This window comes from Oryzias latipes, chromosome 22 (genome assembly GCF_002234675.1).
Source record: "Oryzias latipes chromosome 22, ASM223467v1".
Lineage (NCBI taxonomy): Eukaryota > Metazoa > Chordata > Actinopteri > Beloniformes > Adrianichthyidae > Oryzias > Oryzias latipes.
Genome location: NC_019880.2, coordinates 23140012 through 23159918, shown reverse-complemented (window position 1 = coordinate 23159918; position 19907 = coordinate 23140012). Strand labels below are relative to the sequence as shown.

General features: G+C 38.9%; 1 protein-coding gene across 6 annotated transcripts in view; it reads right to left on the bottom strand.

Moving 5' to 3' along the window:
• esr2 (estrogen receptor 2) overlaps positions 1–19907 on the bottom strand; it is an 83549-nt gene that overhangs the window by 43840 nt on the left and 19802 nt on the right. For 2 of the 6 annotated variants that reach the window (XM_020713361.2, XM_020713364.2), the window contains exon 1: positions 4601–4728. The gene's annotated coding sequence lies outside the window, so the exon portion shown is untranslated. 6 annotated transcript variants of the gene reach the window in all.

Sequence of the window (19907 nt, the reverse complement as noted above, 5' to 3'; positions counted from 1 at the left end):
GCAAGCTTGAATTGCATTTTGAACATCAACTGAGAATTTAATATTAATTTGAGTTGTAGGTGAAATAAAACCTTTGATAACCAAAGGTGTTGTAAATAAAGTTTTCTAACATTTATCTACCATTTGGTTGATCAGGCAGTTAAAGGGTTAAATACAGTGTTATTGAGCTGTATTAACCTTCAAATACAACATTACTGACAAATAATGACATTGTTCCTGTTCAAATATGTAACTAATTTATGCTGATCTCTTTTTGAAGACATTTTATTTTTTTGCTAGTTGTCATGTCTGTATTTTTTCCTGACCAGTCACTGAAAAGAGTTTCCGTCTCATCAGACTTGCCATTTCTGCTGTCATTTAGAAAAGACTAAACACGTTTTTTTTTTTTTATCATATTAAATCTTACGATCCACCAAGTGGAACACTTGTTCCACTCAGTATTTCATCGTTTCAAGGACACTGAACACCACATTAAAAAAACATGAGATAATGTTGTTTTCTCTGCTAAGTGAGTCAAAGGTCAAAACCCTTTTTGCTTCATGATTGACTGAAAGCAGCTATTTGTTTATAAGATTTCATAGGCAAAGTAACTAAATAGTTCTTCAGGGTACTTGGTGCATAAAAAAATAACTTTTCTAACATTTGCCAATTTAACATTATTTAGATCTTTAAACAAACTCCAGGGAGTGAGCGAATTCTGTTTTTATAAACAGTTAATTTAGTGAGATAAACTGTAATGTACGGTGGCCGACAGGGCTCACACTACATACAAAAGAAACAATGCAACAGCATTACCCGGAGAACAACGAAATTACCGGCAACATAACAACATAACCGCAGTAACAGCATAAACCGCAGCATGACGGAAATGAAGACTTTTTTTTTTCCTGCCGGCGGATAAAAAAGAATTCAGTTTCAAACTATTCGGCGCTCCTGACAGCTACACGATATTTGGACAAGATTAGGGTGTTTTCTTACTAGATAACGTAATATCTTACAAATATACGTTTGTCTAAAAATATAAATTTACCCAGCTCTCCACATAGTGACATCTGCATCTAACACTCTGTCTTTTTTTTTTAAATTACAACTTTTAAGTCATAAATGTACAACAAAAAAAACTCGTAAATTTAAACGTTTTTATCTCCTAAATTTACGACTTAAAATCTCGTAAAATTATGAAAAAAAAGTCATAGATTAACGAGGAAATAACACTAAAGTTTTCCATTTATACGAGCCTAGCTTGAAGATGAAATATGTGGAGCCTTTTGTGAAGCTTTATTTAAAAAACAAAAGACAAAAACATTCTGAACCTTTGGGTGACTCAACATCAGATTATTTTCAGTGGAGCCGGCTTTCCGGGGTTCGGTGTCGGTAAAGCGGAGTGTTATCTGTAAAATAAGGAGCTCAGAGATACGTTTGGGTGTAGAGGACCGCTGCAGCCTTTATTCTCCTTTCATTCACATAACCTGACGTTCATTTGTCACCTGACGTCATGAACCCGTCATCCGAACACCAATGCGGATATAAACAGTGTTACATGCGCCCCCTCCTCCAGATGAAACTGAATGAAATGAATGAAAATATTTCGTTATATTAGCGTTAGAACGTTGAAAATGCCAAAAAGTGCTGTTCCTCAGACTGAAGTGTCACACAAACTTAGAGATCTTGGTTTCATGGAGGAAGAAAGGATTGAAGTGGACAGCTGCAGGGACACCAACGGCTTCATCAACAGCTGAATAGATCCTGCACACCACCCATCAATAAATAAAACATGAATAAATCATAAATCAAACAAATGAGCTTCCAAACATTCGGAAAGTTATCAATAAACATTCAGCTCACCTGTTCAATTGAGTTTAGTGGGTCTGCTATGCTGCTGCGCGGCGTTCACTTTCTGCTCTGTATGCTCACTTCCACTTTAATCTCGTAAAATTACGAGTTTTTTACCGGTTCAATTTACGGTTCAAAATCTAGTAATTTTCCTTTTCTTTGGTGGCCCTAAAACTCTGTCATACCGAATAATTTGAAACTAAATAATTTTTTTTCCGCCGGTAGGAAAAAGAAGTTCTCATTTCCGTTGTGCTGCGGTTTATGCTGTTGCTGCGGTTATGTCGTTGTGTTGCGGGAAATTTCGCTGTGCTTCAGGTAATGCGTTGTTTCTTCTGTATGTAGTGTGAGCCCTGTCGGCCACCGTAGTAATGAACCACAAATGTTATCTTACCAAACCTGCTTCCTGCTGATGGATGAAGAAATCACAGTGTCAGACAAAGAGGTGCAGCTGAAGATCTCAGAACACTCATCAAGGAGCCATTTACAGACATTTGCAAACGTGTTTCGTTCTTAAAGAGTAACAAAGCCTTTTGCTGCTTTGGGACTCCAGAGAACCCCAATGAGAGCCAGCATGCACAGATGAGGAATACTGTGAACAGACGAGAACCCTTTCAGGACCAATTGACCAAAATTACACTAAAGCCTCATTTCCATTGTGCGGTACGGACCGATGGCGGTCTACACTAACTTACTCCTCGGGCGAAGAATCCTCCCAGCGCCCCCCTGAGCCTCCCCAAAAAAATGTGCGCCCCTGGGAAATGCCCGTGTGGCCCATGCCTAAAACCGCTACTGTGTACAATCCAGTCCTGTCCAGTTTAGAATGGTCCAGGCAATTCAGGTGAGCGATTTTCACTCATAGTTGGACCATCATGGCGCATGCAGAATGAAGCTAACAACAACAAAAAGGGAGGTCATCCAGCAGCTCATTTTTTCTGCTTGGTTTTTGATTCTTCATATATACAAGTCATTAAATGCTGTTTAAGAAAAGCATGCAGGCGGCAAAGAGGAATACAGATGCTTTCTTTTGTCATAATGACCATTTGCCAATCAACGCGTTCCACCCTAACCGATCCATTCCATTTTTTTATTAACCTACAACCAGCGGGGGGCCCAAAAAGGCTAAGATTAAGCCCGGCTTAATCAATCCATTGTATAATGGAAACGCTCAAAATACTGGAGTGGTCTGGACTGGACTGGACTGGATAGGAATCGACCGGATTGGACAGTACAGCACCGCTCAGTGGAAACAAATAAAAACGCATAAGAAGACAATGGGGGCTCATCCAGGTCCTCTAAGAAACAGAAGAAGATGGAGAGAAGTTCAAGTCTAACATTTCCTAATTCAGGACATAGTTACTGTTTTAACTTTCAGAAATAGACTTTAAGACAAAAATGGATCCATGGGAGAGTTCAAAGAGACTACTGACAATTTGGTTTTCGTCCATTACCATTTACAAACTGCATGTAGCATTAATTTGGGTTTTTATTAAAGACACTTATTAAATAATCCAAATTATGAAACTGTGTTAAACATAACTGTTGTAAAACAATAAATAACAGGGGAAAAAATACACATGCTTTGATTTAAACACAAAGGGGCTGCTGCATATCTGCTTAGGGCCTGGTCAACGCAGTCAGTCTGAACATGTTCAGTGCAGCTGCAAACAGCAGCCTAATTGCAGCAGAAGAGCATTGCCCAGGTTAATGAATGCCAGAATCAGCAGCAGAGCAGCAGGAGCAAAAGCTGAGCTCCTGCACAGCAAATGAATGACAGGGAAACATAAATGTAATGTTGGGAAGGGGGTCTCTTCTCTGACCCTCAGAAAATTCTGTAGCCAGCTGACTTTTGGATGTATTTAAAGTGTCTAGAAAGAATGCAAAGAAAACCAGAAAATACATAACAGCACAAACCACATGAGATTTAGTGACTGCTGTGGCAACCCTTCAGCTTGAGACGCACTTGTTGGGTTTATGGTAGTAACAGGTTGATGACCAGCAGTGGTGCTCTTGAGCAAGGCGCTTGACCTATATTGATCCACAGTGATCAGTGGTTACATGTGGATTTGGGGTTGTACAGCTTATCTCCCGCAGGCATAGCAGTTAATGTGAACAGGGCGTCCTTAGTTTAGTCTCAACCCCACCCCCCACATAAATAAAAGTTAGAACTGTTTACCTTTTACTCCACAGAGTTGGACTTTCTTCTCAAAATGTAGCTTCTACAGTTTTAATAGGTGTCTTTTGCAGCTAAACAGATTTTTTTCTCTCAAAATATATATATTTTTTTACTTTTAATTATCTTTAGGCTGAACAACAGCAAAACAAAACAAAAACCAGAAGAATTTTTGCAGAACAACAGAACTGAGAGGCAGACAAGCATCTTTAAAAGTTCAGACAAGTTTGTGGATGAGGATGCAACTATCCACCCAATACCACATGAACACAGATGTTCACGCTCATACCCAACACCAAGAGGGGAATTTGTCCCTAAAAGTGAAAGTGGGAAGGCAGAAGCCTGATCAAGTCAAGGCTTTACAGACAAGCAGCAGAGCAGTTTTCAGGAAATTAAACTGCAACCCTGAGCACACACAACATACTCAATAATAGAAATCAGGACTGTAAAACAAACTGCCTGCACTTTGGCTGACATTTACCTGCTGAATAATTTCACCAAACTGCCAGATTTAAACCTTCTGACACTGCGCAGGTACCAGTTTGTAAATGCTGCTGGGTTTTTGCCGGTGTCTAAAAGAACAAAAAGTTTCCTTACTTCAACACCCCGAGTAGATCAGCAGCCAGACTTTAAACCAGCATCAAGAAGTTGCTGTTTTGTGACAGGGTTTGCCTAAGTTTGAGCTTTGAACGGACTGGTGTTCATGGCAGCCGTCCATGGTAAACCACAGGGGGGGTCAAAGGACGCTGTGTAAATGCAGCTGTCACGGCTTCATTCATGCTCCCGAGGATGTGGCTTTGAAAAGAAAAGCAGTTCTAAATTTACTTCCCACAAACAAACCAGACTTGTTCTTTTTGACCCATAAACCGGGGTGAAGATGTTCTGGGTCAGAAAAATGTAGAAACTGTGTCGGCCTCTCTTACATGAGCTGGGAGCTTATTCCATAAAACAGGGACTTGCTAGCTAAAGGCTCTACCTCCAACCGTACTTTTACTTATTCTAGGAACCACAAGCAGTCCTGCATTTTGCGAGCGAAGTGTTCTGTTTGGGTGGTAAGGCACTATGAGGTCTTTAATATAGGATGGGGCCATACCATTTATAGGTTAACAGGATGATTTTGAACTTGATTCTAGAATCAACTGGGAGCCAGTGAAGTGAAAATAACACAGGAGTGATGTGATCTCTTCTGCTAGTTTCTGCTAACAATCTAGCTGCTGCATTCTGAACAAGCTGGAGACTTCTTAAGGAACTCTTAGGACACGCTGCTAACAAAGAGTTACAGTAATCCAGTCTAGACGTAACAAACGCATGGATGAGTTTTTCAGCATCATTCTTAGAAAGTATATTTCTGATCTTCGCTATATTCTGCAGGTAAAAAAAGGCAGTTCTACACGCCTGAGATATGTGAGCCTTAAATGATAAATCCTGGTCAAATAAAACCCCAAGGTTTCTAACTGTGGAATTGGAGACTATACTTATGCCATCCAGGGAGACTATCTGAGCAGACAGAGCATCTCTGAGGTTTTTAGGACCTAGTATAATGACCTCAGTTTCTTTCTGGGTTCAGGAGGAGCTATTTAATTGTCATCCAGGTCTTGATGTCTCTGATACAGGCATTCAGTTTCTCTATATTGTCATTCTGGTCAGGTTTCATGGATAAATACAACTGCGTGTCATCGTTATAACAATGAAAATGAATGCTGTGTTTCCTGATTATGTTTCCTAGGGGTAGCATATAAAGCACAAACAGGATGGGTCCTAAAACTGAGCCCTGTGTGACTCCGTAGCTAACTCGAGTGCAGTGAGAGGACTGTCCATTTACATTAATGAACTGGTGCCTATTGGATAAATAGGATTCAAACCACTGGAGAGCAGATCCTCTGATCACTTTGTCATGCTCTAACCTTTGGAGTAAGATACTGTGGTCGATAGTGTCAAGGCTGCACTGAGATCTAAGAGGACCAAAATAGAGAGTAGTCCCTTTTCTGAGGACAATAATAAGTCATTAAAGACTCTAACTAGTGCAGTTTCCGTACTATGGTGAGGTCTAAACCTCGACTGAATATCTTAAAAGTGGCTATTGTCCTGTGGGTGGTGCTAAAGCTGCTTAACTACAACTCTTTCTAGGATTTTTGAAATAAACGGGAGATTTGATATTGGTCTATAGTTGGCCAGTTTGCTAGGATCTAAACTGGGCTTTTTCAGAAGAGGTTTAACAACTGCATATTTAAAAGACTGGCATATAACATGTTTCTAGAGAGGTATTTACTATAGTTAACATTGATACATTAATTATGGGAAAGGTTTCTTTAAAAAGTTTAGTGGGGATTGAGTCTAAGAGACAAGTTGAGGATTTGGAAGACGTAATAACTGCTGTCATTTCTGCTTGATCCACAGCAGTGAAGCAGTCTAATGTTACAGAAGTTTCTATGGATGCCTCCCCTTCTACCGCTATAGCCTGCTCTGGGCTGATTGTAGGAATAACTTGATTCAACTTATGTCTAATATTTGAGATTTTACTATCGAAAAATGCCAGAAAATCATCAGAGCTGAGAGAAACAGGAATATGTGGTTCTACTTAGCTCTGACTACTGGTTAGTCTGGCAATTGTACTAAGAAGAAATATTGGATTATTTCCATTCTCTGCTATTATGGTTTAAAAGTACTGGGTTCTCTCTCTGGCAAGGCCAAGAGCTGGGGATCGCATCACACCTGAGCCGGGGGTGTCCGTGTGCCTGTGGTGTGGGTTCTGGTCCTTGCCCCTGAGTACTGGGCCTCGCCAAATTTCCAACGTTGGCCGATTCTGGTCGGGCCAAGTTTACAACACCCCTCGTGGGCTCCCTTTTCTCCTGGGTGCCCTCCTCCTGGGCGGGGGCCGCTGGCCCCTGCCTTACTCCTTCCTGGACCCACCGTGGGCCGGGTGGGTGGCTGCCTGGAGCGCGGAGTGGGTCTTCCTTGGGGGGTCCTGGCCCATACCTGGGGTTGGGGCAGGGGGATGGGTGGTGATGAGGCGCTCGTCTGGGGCTGCGGGCACTCTTAACGGGTGGGGCCCGGCGTTGGGCCCTCCTGCACCCCCCCCCCCCCCCCCCAACATCCCTCTCTCTTCTTCCCTCCTTTCCTTTTGCGTCCGGTCCAACACAAAAGATTTTCGAATACGATTAAAATGAATAAAGTTTGGACTCGATTACAACAGGGGTTTATTCAGACATACCTCTGGTTTGTCAGAAAATTCATAACCCCTGTTGTTAAAGTAAAATATGTCCAACACAAGAGGCCTTCAGCTCTCATCTGTTTGCCCAGCTGTTGGACAGGACAAGTTAAAAAAAAAATTAAAAAAAAGTACTGGGTTCTGGCTCTATGACGAGTTTTTTTTTTTTCAAATAATTTCAGAGGCTACGTTTCCAGGTATTCAGAGACTGCTCTGAACCGGAGCAACGCCATTCTCTGTCTAACTCACAAGCTTAGGATTCAGGGAGGCAACAACGTGGAGTGTACTCCAAAGGGGTTGTAAGGCATCATTAACAAACTGGTCATTTATACTAGGACTGATGCTATGGGAGCTGGTCTCAGAGTTTTGCTCAGCATGTTGCTAGGTATTGGTTGAACTGTGAGTTTAAACTCAGACACAGAACAGTCAGATAAGGTTCTTCTAAGCTGTTTTCTTATTCACTGGGGCAGTAGCATGTTCTAATGTAAACTAGAAGGTAATCAGAACGTGATCAGAAATGATGGGGTTATGAGGAAGGACACTCAGCTGGCCAATCTCTATACCATGGGTTAAAACAGGGGTGGGCAATTGTTTTAAGTCGCGGGCCACATTGGGTTCTAAAATTGGATAGAAGGGCCGGACCACAAGCGGGTGCGTTGAGTGACCATGATATAACATGGAATGTAGATAAAAACATTTGGATGGAAAATTATATTCTAAAACAGAATGTTCCAGAGTTTTTAGTTTAAAACGTTTGTTCCCATTTTAGGTGTCTTTTTTATTGTGAAGCCCTTTGGTGCCTTCAAGTGCTATATGAAAAAAGTTTCATTCATTCATGATCTTTTTAATAAAATAAATAACATTATTTATGAAATAAAAAAATGACCAAATAACACACTAGACAAAAATTCAGGAAAAATATACTGATAAATTTAAAAAAAAAAACACAAAAAAACAAATAGTGGATTCTCTCCCATCATAATCCTAATAAAGACTTTGAGGGCTGCAGCTCATCATGCGTCTCACAGTTTGCGCAGCTGTGCTGTATCCTGCACGTGTTTCCATCCAGTCATTATGAAAAAAGCAAATTTCTGTCTTCTCCTGCACCTATGCATATTTCTGCGTGACCTTTTCACCAGTATAGAGTTCCCTCGTTTATTGCAGGAGATACGTTCTAAAAATAACCCGTGACCGATGAAATCCACGGAGTCTGATTATAGATGTTTATGACAGTAAAACTCCTCACTACCTAAATACACTTTTCTCACACAGACATGAACATTTTCTCCCTTTTCTCTTGTTTAAATTCTCAAACCTTCATAGAAATTAGGTCCAGGATCTTAGAATGAAAACAAAGACCTGATCGATCACAGATTTCTGATCTGAAGAGCTCTGCGTTTCTGTACAGGAGACACAGCACGGACTTAGAAGATTGATTGACAGGGTCTCCAGGCTGCATTGTTTAAAAAAAGCAGCATAATCGCTCTAAAAGAACGAGCTAAACCGGGAAACATGAACTGCAACATAGAAAGGAAAGACTGTCTTCTGTTCTATTTGACAGAGATTTTAGAGCATTTCAGGTGTGAGCACAGACTGCAGAAGGTGGAATAAAATGTCAAGCTTGATCTTGTGGCCATATTAAAAAACAAACAAACATGGGTCTCTGATATTGTTCAGTGGGCCGGACCAAACATGGACGCGGGCCAGATTCAGCCCGTAGTTTGCCCACCCCTGTGTTAAAACAAGGTCCAGGGTGTGCTTGTGACAGTGAGAGGGTTCTTTTATGTTTTGTCTGAAATCAACATCATCTTATAAAGCTGCAAAGCTTTTCCTAGACACTTTCACTGGGCTCATCTACATGAATATTAAAATCCCCTTATTATTATAATTTGATCATAATCTAAAACAGTAGTTGATAGAAAGTCAGAAAACTCAGTTAAAAATTCTGAATATGGGCTGGGAGGGCCATAAATACTTATGAATGAAACTGCTTTTTGAGTTTTCCTGTTTGGGTGATTTATAGACAACTCAATAGACAATGAACGTGTTTGACTTTCGTGCTAAGAAGTAAGCTAGACTGTGATATTACTGCTAAAACACCTAGTTTCCCTGAAATCCTGGATTTCTGATAGTTATTATAACTTGGGGGGGGAGTTTCTTCATTAAGTCTAACATAGTAATTCTGTTGTGACCAAGTTCCTGTTCTAGCTAATAGACTAAGTTTGTTATTTTTATTAACTTACTGACTAAGAGGGACTTTGAGGAAATTCATCAAATGTTTAATTAAATCATATTTCTTCTTGTTGTTATTGAGAGTACTAGTATGTGTCACTTTAAGCTTTCTGTGACGCCCTCATTTTAGTTGTCTTTTAGCACATAAAACTAGGAACTGCTCGACTACCCCCTCATGGGTTTTGCACCAGCGCTTAAGGAGGGTCAGAGGAGAGTTGGACACTGCTGCTCTGTGCCCGGCTCTCATCTCTGTGTTTTCCGTTTGGACAACTAATGCAAGCAGAAATCTTCATCTGGATTTTTTTTTTTTATCTCCTTAGCTAACGGATTTACTCCTCTGAGTTTATTTTTAATAAAATTCCTTGTTTCATGTGGAAATAAAACCTTTCCTAGCCGTATTTTTTTTTCCTTTTTTCATTGCGAGATTGTTTTCCATGTTTCCTTGTCTGTCTTCTGCTTAGTCTCTTTCTAAACTTTATTCCTTTCAGTTTCGTCAGTTGTTGCTTTTTAAAACAAAGAAAAAAAATTAGACAAAAGGTTATTTTTATAGAAGTATTTGCAGAAACATTTAGCCCTGAGAAACTTTTTGTGTATTTGGAAAATGTGAGAAAACAGAAAAAGCAGATTTAAATAAAAAGATTCTGCTGAATGATCCATTAAAGACAAAGACTCTTCCAAACTGACTGCTCCAAGTAGTTTAGATCGTCTCATTTATGCAAACAGAGGTATTTTCATCAAGATGTTAAATTAGCTTGTAGTGAACATGTTAACATGTTTTTTTTCTCTATATTTTTGCACCATTCACTTCCCTGAGTATTGACCACACAGCTCACAAAAGCTTGCAGCCGTACGGTGATAAAAGCTCTTAGAAGAAACTTCAGTGTCAGGGCGGTCTGCTCCCACAAATGGGCATTTCTTTCTTGGCTAAGATAATTTCATTCTGACACACTGTGTGATGTGAGCCCAGCTCACAGGGAAAGACTTTGACACAGCCATCTCCTCGTTTTCTTGCTTAACAGATTGACGGCACCTGCGTCTGAAATAACAGAAATGCTGGGCCGCAGACAGGAAGAGAAGAGAGGAGAAGCTGCCCTCCATGTTTGCAGGAAATAAGGACGAGCAGATACGTGTCTGCATGGAGGAACGTCTCAAGAACGTCCCAATTCTGCATAAAGACTAGGGGAATTCATCTGTGTGGTGACTCAGCTTTGTTAGCATGACCCTGCATGTTCAGAGTTAACTATGTCCTCTTTATAGTAAAGAGAGACACAAAACTTACAATGAAAACATCCAGTACATTTGAGATTAGTAATAAACAACAATAAAAAATCAGAAATTTTAATTTGTATCAGAAGTCAAACCAACTAAGAACACAAGTTATACTTTAACTGTTGAACCATCCAGCTTTAGGAAAATTTCAGATCATATTAAAAAAACAAACTTTTTTTTAAAATCCAAACAGCAGAAAATTGTCAGATTGAAATGTTCGTCTAACTTCTTTAGGCCCCTAATAAAAAAGAAAGCACCCGGAGCCACAACCCGTCTTGACATCATTATATATATTATGCATGCATATATTATTCAAAGGTGCTCATTACGTCGATCTTCAAGGACATGAGTGCAGATCGCGGGCCAGAAAAGATTAAAAAAAAAAAAAAGTACTTCTTTAAAATCCACCAAAGTCCTCACTGAGAAGTACGGTACTTGATTGTAGATTGGCCAATCGGACATCGTCTGAAGCATACGACGCTGCAAATGCACATTATGTTCTTTAAAGGATGATACCGCGGCCGCGTGTGGGCGGAGCTACTAGTTCTGGTCTGATCGCTGCATGGAGCGATGTGTTTATCAATGCATGGTAGACACTGAGAATGTGGAGAGATCAGGTTTATTATTTTAAAGAGTTCTACTTGGTAATCATGTTTCCATGTTTGAGTTCATAAAATCATCCCAAAGAAAGCCTCTGCTTCAACTCCTGCAGTGAAAGCTGCGTCTCAATCTGACGTCCGTGTTTGCATCTCTCTGACAGAGTTTGATGCCAAAGCCCCTCCTCCGCCTCTCCACCTGCTTTTCCTCTCTACCTGTTCACCTGTTCATATCTTCTGCAGCTGAGAGTTGGTTTCCCCCGCACTCCTCAGTGTGTCCTACACAGAGAGCGCTAAATACGATAGTCGGGGCGCTCCAGCGCCGCACAAGGATTAAAGAGTAGGATGCAGGTTATAGCGGGGATAGAGCGGGTTAAGCAAATGAATGGAAGAAGGCGGCCCGCTAAAGAAATATTCAATATTGTACACATTTTATTATTAGTCTGAACTATCTTTTATCCAGTACGAAAAAAACATCAACAAAAGCTGTTTTGGGCGGTTTTTGGCTGGGTCTGGCGGTTTTCAGATGAATTTTCGGCTGGAAACCTGTGACTCTATCTGGCAACATTGGCGCGAACTCTCAGTCTGTCATCAGCGAGTTGGTCTCTGCCCCGCAGCACGTCAAGTTCCCGGCAGAAGATCGGAGTGTTTATTGAAGCCACCCCGCGTGCCTCTCCCTGCTATCAGCTCTGCAGTTCTCGCCCGATAAATACGAGCTCATTAAGGAAGCTGTTTTTTACGTGGCTCGTGCTTCGTGCGGAGCCATCAGCACCTTTGAAATGCCATCAAAAATGAACAAACTAAAATAAAAGTTAATTATTATAAAATACTCATTATTTTCCAAAGTCACAGCGAGCCACAAGAGATGGATGAAAGAGCCACATGTGGCTCCGGAGCCATGGGTTGCCGACCCCTGCCCTAGGGAAAGAGGGAGAAATATGGGGAGTCTGTTGTGTGGTTTAGGTGCAGTTTACAAAATAGATAGTTTTCCTTAGTAGTAAATATAAGAAAACTTCTTTATGGGACACTCCCCTTCTAAAAATGGGTTTCCTCTCCTCAAATCAAACCTTTCTTTGATAGAAAGGATTTATCCACATAGCCTGAACCAGATATCAAACAGATAATTCTCATAAAAAAAGTGTTCAAATCTGCCTGAAAGATTAGAAACTCATCCAAATAATAAACACCATGAACTCCTGGAAAAGGTTCCTTTGGCGTTAATGATTTTCTGTTAGCACACGGGTATGAGTTCATCTGAGTACAGCATGAATCAAAGGTGAACCTTTGAACAGTAAACTTCATCATATGGCCATGGGTTTAAGAAATCAACTGTTCATGAGGTTCAAATGAAGAATTTCTTTTGTCCATGTAGAACATTTGGCCATTTCATTACTTTCACGGTCAGAAGTCTGTAGTTGTTATCAGGAAGTAAAAAGGAAAAAGGAAAATTTGGCTCAGACAGGTTTAAAAAACTTTTAATGTCGTATTTTTTAATACTCATTTGACCTGTGGGGAGGGGAAGACATAATTCGGTGAATGTTACTTCTGATTGGCAGCTGACAGGGCCAATCAGGAAATGATAAAACACTATTGACCTTACTTTACAGTCTCCAATTAATAATTGTGGGTGGGCAAGTCAAACTCAAGCTACCATGGACATCCGACTTCAAGCTTTCTTTTAATCCTCAGGGTGACGGACGAGATAATCCATCCAGTGTACATGTTTGTGGGAATAAACGGCTGTGATTGGTCAGAGATCCATGATTGACATGTGCGTTTGACACTAAAGAACAAAACTTAACTTTCCGACTCTAAAAAGGAAGTTAAACTAAAAGGCGTATAAGTCAGACACATTTATTGGACTCTTAAACATGTTTATTACCCAAAGGCTAAAGTAGATATTTCTAAATATGTATATACATGTATATGAATTTCAGTTTTTGTGTTTAAATAATGAATATGGTTTAAAATATTTTTTTAAATGCTCTGTGTTCAACTCTGTGGTTTATAATGTGGGAAACTCAAAGTAAATTTTCCATTGGGCATGGAAAGTGGACTTTAGCACTTCTTCCTTTACCTCTAAGCTCCCCTTAAGAGCTAAAAAAGTAGAAGTAGGCCCAACAGGTGGTTTAGAATTTAGCCTTTCTATGAAGAAAGAGGTGTTTATTTAGTATGATCATACCCAGGTTTCTTTTTTCTAGGTTTTTCCTAGACAGGCTGTTTTCATTGGCTTGAAATGGTTTGGATCACAGCAACTATAGTTGGACTGGAATACAACTAAACTGGAGCTGGGATGAGTTGGACTGCATTCCATCAGATTTATGTGTTTTGTGTTTCCTACTGTGAGTTTGAGCGTCATCTGCAGACTGGAGTGAATGGAACCAAGCTGCCTCTGGAGACAGCAGACGAGGTAAAGTTACAGATATTTTTCTTTAGCACTTTCAATTCTTGGAAACTTCCTGAGAGGCCATGCTGCTATTTCGCTTTAACAAAACATACAGTATATCAGCAACATGAGACAAGTCCATGAATGAAAATTCATCTTCTTCCTTCGCAGAACATGTTTCACAAGCCGCACGTTAGGAGCTTGTTTATTTCTCATGAAGAAAAGAACCGTAAATCCTCAGGAGACCTCCAGCCAAGCCATCAGCTTTCCTCTTCCTTCATTCTCTCAGCCTCACAAAGCCAACAAGGAGCTGAAGGAGGAGAAAAGATGAGCTGAATTGAAGAGGTCGCTGAATTACATGGAAGTGAGATGGGTTGGACAGCGCCGCCGATCAGTAGGAGGCTTCAGCAGAATAGACAGGCTGATTACAGTGTGGAGTAATTTTATCCATCATCTGTCATGGCTACTGCTCCATCTACCTGCCAGACTGGACGGCAGCATCTATGAGCCACTGCACTCCAGCAAAATGGGTCTCATCCTCTGAAGGTCATTTTAGGTTATCTTCAGCATTTTAAACCGTAGGAAAACGGAATTTATCAGGAAAGAACCCAGGAAAGACTAATTTAGCTATCAACTGCTGCCTTTTTCCCCATCTCACTACATCACTCCCATTAAAACCGACTCAAAGTAAGTACAAAACTGGACTGTGGCAAGAAAATAAATTCCTTTTTACGATTTAACCCTCAATTAAGATGAAAAAAACTAAGAAGTCTGATCCCTCACAAACAAGCTGTTCAAACAACATAGGCAATCTAAACTGGAAAATAAGGAACTGTGTTGGTGGAGTTAGTGGTTAGACTCTCTGAGGGTTGGTATCTTGGTTGAACTATGTGGTGATATGTAAGGATTAATGGCCGATGAAGTGTGCGTTATTACTTCTTAGCACACGCCGTGGAAGCCTGAACCGTCCAACGCGAAGTGTGTTAAAAAATAATAATGCACACTTCAAAGGCCATTAACCCGCTTTTACCATAGTCACTTACAAAAGCAATAAACATTAACCAGTTTTTAGTCCTTAATTCTTTTTTTTTTTTTTCAGATTTGGATCGCTTTTATCACAAAAAGCGGACTATTTGTTACGTGATGCGGGGTGTTAGTCCGCGTCGCGCCGCATCACCACTGCAGTCAAGATTGGGGGATATAGTTCAGAGAGAAAGTTCACCTCTTACCGCTTGTTTTTGTCCAAATGATGAAGCAAAAGGTTGTTTTAAAAACGCCGGCGCAGTGATACAAAACATTTGAGCTAGGTGACCGGAACTTCTTTTTTCACTGTGCGGTTATCAGGTTTTAATGCACACCCAGCAGCCAATCAGAATCGAGTATTCACCCGGAACATGGTATAAAAGATATTTAATTTTTTTAAATGGTGTTTTTTATATCAATTAGCAAAACATTAGTTTAAAAAAAGCTCCAACAGTGGTAAACTTCTAACTTATTTTGTAAGGCATTTGGAGAAGGACTTTGTGACAATACAGTATTCACCAGACCTCAGCTGGAATATTGTCAATCTCTTTATTTTGGAGTCAGCCAGGTATTCCTCTCACATCTGCAGCTGATCCAGAATGCTGCTGCTCGTGTTCTGGTCAGAGCGTGACAGAGGAGTCACATCACCCAACCCTGGCTACCTGTGTGTTTTAGGATTCACTTAAGGATTATCATATTTGGCTTTGAAGTTACAAACAAAATACAAATGAACAAACAGATAAATAAACAAACAAATAAATAAAATAATAATTAAAGACCTCCCCCCCCAAATTAAAAAAGCTGGTTCTGTTAATTTTTTCTGAAAAAGTTCAAACAATTGAACAGTTTTATAGAATTGATATATTCAAAATATATACATGTGTTTATTTGCTTTAAATGGATCATTTTGGATCATTTATTTATTTAGTATAGGGACAGCGCATATTAATATAATTAACATTTCTGTCAATATGCCAGAGTTAGCCAGAGGGCTATGTTTCATCTGCAGTCCCTGGGTTAAAATCACCCTAAAAGATCAAAATAAAATCACATATTTACATAAAATTACACACATATATTAAACATTGCATTCAATAAAATTAGCAGTTAACCTAAAAACAAATTGGTGATAAAACAATCCAAAATCAGACAAATTTAAGAACATATGCACACATAAAAGACAAGAAAGTAGCGAGGATCTATGAGGGGCCGTATAAGACATTATTTATTCTGAACCATTCACATTCATACATTCTTGCTCTCACAGTCATATATACTCTCTTTCGCATACATATATTCTCTTACGCATACATATATTCTCACTTGCACATCCATATATTCTCTCTCTCGCATGCATATATATTACTTTGCACATACATACATTCTCACTCTCATTGTCACTCTTAAAAAAGAATGTATGTATGTGAAAGACAAGTATATATGTACGTGTGAGGAAGAGTTTATATGTGCGTGTGAGAGAGGAGTATGCATGAAACGGAAGTGACTTTGCATGAAAAGGAAGGCACTTTGAATGAAAAGGAAGGCACTTTGCATGAAACGGAAGGCAGATGATTTCTCGTGCTCTGATTGGACGAGAGGCCGCCACCTCCCATTTTGAACAGACGCTAACATGAACCAATAAGAAGGCCATCGGAACCTTAAGAAATATTTTATCTTCACCTCAAGTGGTCACAAATCTGTCTGCATCTCTAGAGACACAAAGGAATGTTTCAAATACCAATAATGGTAATAGAAGTGCCACCGAAACAGAAAATCCGTATCCACCTTATTCCTAGCCCCCATGAGCCTTTGCGTGAATTATGGGCAACACTTCCTGTAGACGCCGGAACACGCATTTACATTAAATTCCTCTTGCTTTCGATCCATAACTACATATAAATGTGGGAAAACCAGCTGTCATTTCTTAGAAAAGGCAACGGTGAAGTGGAGATGAAATATTTGTTAAGGTTCCGATGGCTGCAGGACCCCCGTGGTTCCTTCTTGCCGGTTCGTTTTTTTAAAATAAACTTTATTAACACTATCTTGCACAAACAAAATACCAAACACAAAACTCCACTGTGTGCAAAATACAATCTTCACGTTCGCCAGGAGAATGAACAAAAAAACCATAATGATAACCATGTAAAACAGGTTATGCAAAAATAAAACAAAAATAATAAGGCAAAGGAATCTGTTAAAGTTTCAGGAGAGACCATGTTTCAACTCTTCTGACAGCTTTTTTGTTAGTGGAAGATTTAATACTGTTCACATACAAAACCATTTCTTTCTGAAAAACAAAAAACACTGTTTTTTTGTTGGCATATTTACACTTGTGTATAAAGTATTTAGCCATAATTATAAGTAAATGAACTACATATATTTCTTCTGCATTAAGTCTTTCTTGTGTAAAATATCCAAAAATAATATGCTCGTAAATAATCTATAATCTTCACATAGATGAGTTCTTATAAAATGTATCACATCTTTCCAAAATAGTTGAGTGAAAGAGCAAAAACAAAAAAGATGAGGCACAGTTTCTGGTGAGGAATGACAGAATGAACAGTTTATGTCCAGATCTTTTTTAAACTTAGTAAAGAAATGTTTCACTGGATAAAATTTGTGAAGAATTTTGAAAGAAATTTCTCTGATTTTATTGGTGATGAAATACTTTTGTGGCAGGGTCCAAACCTTTTCCCACTGAATTCTACATCCAAAGCTGTTCCAGTATGAGATAACATACGGTTTTGTGGCAATCTCATTTTGAAACAGAGAACAGATACTTTGATTATTACTGCTAGCTGAAAAACATACCTTTCCACACCACAAGTCTGTTAATTTGGGATTTCTTGCTTGTTCATGTTAGCGTCTGCACTGTAATCCCTAGCGAGTTTACTGAACTTAAAAATTATTGTGTAACAGATTACGCAACAGTTAACTTATATTATTAAAACTTTTAAGTTAACATTTATTAAAATTCATATTGTCAGTTGTCTTAAATTTGTATTATTTCATATAAAAAATATTAAGATTCCTCAACTTATAAAAGAGAGATTATTTACTTAAAGTTTTTAATATTTTCAAACTAAAAAACGCTTTAACTAACTATATTTTTATAATATTACTCAACTCATAAAATATGTAAAATTCACTCAAATGCTTTATAAATTCTTTAACTTATTAAATGTGTAGCATTGAAAATATTTAAAATTCTTCAGCTTAAAATGTATTCTGAACAGAGATATTGATACTGCCCCACTACATTTTAAAAGCTAACATTGATAAAAACCAACAAACGTGAAGGCCACACAATAGTGATTGCTTAATAGACTTTTTTTAATTGCTCTTTAAAAAAAAAAGCACAAATATCAAGAGGATGAAGAAACAATCAGTGCAATAAAACTGCATTATAAGAGTGCCACACAACATATTGACAAAAAGAGTTGGTTTTGTATTGTACGGCAGAAAAAGCAAATGATCACAACAAAACACATTAGTTACATAACACTTAAACCAACGAATAGTCCATTCTGGAAGACTCACTCAACGAAACATTCTTCAGCGTCAATAAATTTCCTTTCAGTGGTTTGCTGTCCTCAAGGCTCAAGACAGCATTCTGAATAAATATGAAGGCAAGTTCAAGTTTTTTGGGGTGCTGTAGGTCCAGAGCATAGATGTCCCCGAAGAGTTAGAAGAGATTAGTCAGCCAGATGTGTGGGACCACTGACGGCAGCATCAGGAGCGTCACCACGACAACTGAGAAGATACCCACAACAGTGTCTGTGAGGTCTGGTATTCTGGAAAATACAAAACAAAAAACACAGATGAGTTCAGACCCTCAAAGATATTCATCACACTAATGTCCAAAACTGACATTACTGCCATCTGTCAATGGGAATCTTTTCATGCTAACATTCTGTTAGCTTTTAATCAACTGGCTATGATGTTTTAAGGACCAACTCCAATTAAAATTGTGTTTTTAAAAAGTTCTTTAGCATTTTTCTGAAGGAGGACATTTATAAAATAATTTAAGACTAAAGCTTCATTTTTCTTTATTCAAATAATGATGGATCAGGAGCAGAAAAGGTAAACGAAAAGGTTCCCACTCCTTCCAATCAGGAGTCCCTGATGTTCGCCTTTCATCTTCCGTCTAACTTTTAAAACCATTTAAAAATATCACTCAGTTTACAAACTACAAACAATTGCCTATTTATTATGTCACTCAATAAAATCTCAATCAATATTAAAGGATTAGTGAAAACCATTGACAGGGAGTCGTGTGCACTTACTGTACAGGTCTTGAAGAAGTTGGAGGCATCTTCATGCAGATAAACAGGAAGTGCAAGGAGGACAAGTGCCCGTCTCATGTTCACGTCACGCTGGTCCTAAAAGAATAAAAAGAAATATCCATTACCATTGAAGCAAATGCAGAGCAAACACTTCCAATATTTATTTAAGGTACTTTAAGAAATAATAAAATGATACCTTTTCTAGATGTCTATTTCTAGTAAGAGGACAATACAGCGTTCATGGCATGATCCACTTCATGTCAAAGACCCAAAGTCATTTTTAAGGCAAGTTACACCTTGGCTTCTTACAGCTGTTTACAAATGATTTGTTATCCGTTTTTGAATTATGCACATTAGAAATTCACCTGGAGGTCATAAATCCTAACCAAGCTGGCCAGTTCCTGTCTGTTTTGGTGGACTTAGTCTCAGAAAAGGGCAGCTTTAAGTTACACAAACATGTAAAAACTGCACAATTTCCTCTGACTGCATCTCCTCTACATAAATCCATTTCAGATCTTGACAGATGAGTTTTCATGGTTTCAAATGATGGAATGGTGCTAATGCAACATCATTTTATTATTGTAATATACTGTCATAAAGACATGACAATATTCCAAAGTGTCTCCACAAACATGGCAGTGGAAACACTTTGGAATATTGGCTATGTAGTACTGCAGTATTATATGCAGTACTGCATAGTGCCAAAGTAACAGAACACAACTTGCACCTCCATTCCATTGTGCCACCTTCAGCCTGCAATCTAAATATGTTTAGTTAAATTGTAAATAATTTCAACTCTATTTAGACCTTTGGCTAGTTAAAATGTGCACAAGTGTTTCCATGCTGCCGTATAAATCTAATAATGGTAATAGTTCAGGATGAATATATTAAATAAGTATAAAAC